Here is a 1,366-nt window from a genome sequence, read left to right on the forward strand (position 1 = left end):
GCAAATTAATAGTATTTAAATTCTACAGTCATGGTGATATATGTCAATAATTATAACATTAGCAAGGCGGGAGTCATAAGTTCACAAATTTCAGGCCATCCAAAGATTCATAGTGAGTACACACTGACCTATAAAACCAGATTTTATCTCAACATAAAAATTAATCAATATATAAATTTTAAAAATAAAAGAATAGGCTTCTAATTCAGGGAAAATGAAAGTACTCTATTTTAAAATTTACTTTTAATAATCCTATTTATTTTCACGTTTCACATTTGTTTGAATCATAGCCAGTACAAATTTTCATCAAACAAAAGGGGTAGAAGAGACTTTAAATATTGTTACTGCCTTGAGGTATAGCACGAACTCAGAACATTCAGGAAACATTAGCCCATTTTTTTAGAACTCCAGAGTTTTCATGAAATTCAGATTAGAAAAAAAAAATGTTACCTAGAGGATAGAATAAGAATGACACCTATAAATGACTCTAATATAAAACTCCAAAATGTGTCCTAACAATTTTTTTATACTTCTGGTACATAGCAACTGATAAAGTTAAAATGATAGCCTGGTCATCCTTTCTCTGGGGTGAGGCTTTTGTGTTTAGAGAATTGCTCTAGAATTTACTAATATGTAGGTGAAAATAATGTATGTAAATGTATGAATGAAAATTTGTCAAGAAGTAGAAAAGAAAAACAGAGAAAAACACCTGATAGGAAAGATCTACTGTGGTAAAATGATTGTATAATGAAAAATGCATGGTAAGATGTTTTCAGAAAGAAAGATGAGAAATGAGTTTATTTCAACCATTCTTATAAAATATTAGTAATTTCAAAAATTATCAAAACTTATTATTATCAAGAATTATTGATGTGATTAAGAAAATATAAGAATTACCTTCTCATATGTCGAATTATCTTCTCATTAGTCAAAGGCACATTTCTACGGTAGGCAATTAGGAAGCTGAGCCATTGCCCAGGCAATGTAAGTTCCCAAGGCCATAAGGGAAAGACCACGACCAGATATGGGGGCACGCAGTGTCCAGTGATAACTTTAAGGCACAGATCCATTGTTAACAGATGGACAAGAGAAGAAGGGCATGTAAATGCCCTTCCTAGGTTGTTCCAAGCAACACCCTAGTCAGAAATATGCAACTCTGACCTTATGCATGCTGTAAAGTTTTAAACTTATAATCTATTTATAAAAAGCCTTTAGTCCTGTTTGAACTTGCTCTGAGGTAAAAGTGAGGTAATTGTGTGCAGCTAGTCTGAGCAAAATAACAAGACAAGTGTCCATAATCCTTTTGGGACAAGTATATCTTGTTATGAAGCATTTCCCAGTATATATTCTACATATCAAAATTATA

Source organism: Chionomys nivalis, chromosome X, assembly GCF_950005125.1.
Source record: "Chionomys nivalis chromosome X, mChiNiv1.1, whole genome shotgun sequence".
Taxonomy (NCBI): domain Eukaryota; kingdom Metazoa; phylum Chordata; class Mammalia; order Rodentia; family Cricetidae; genus Chionomys; species Chionomys nivalis.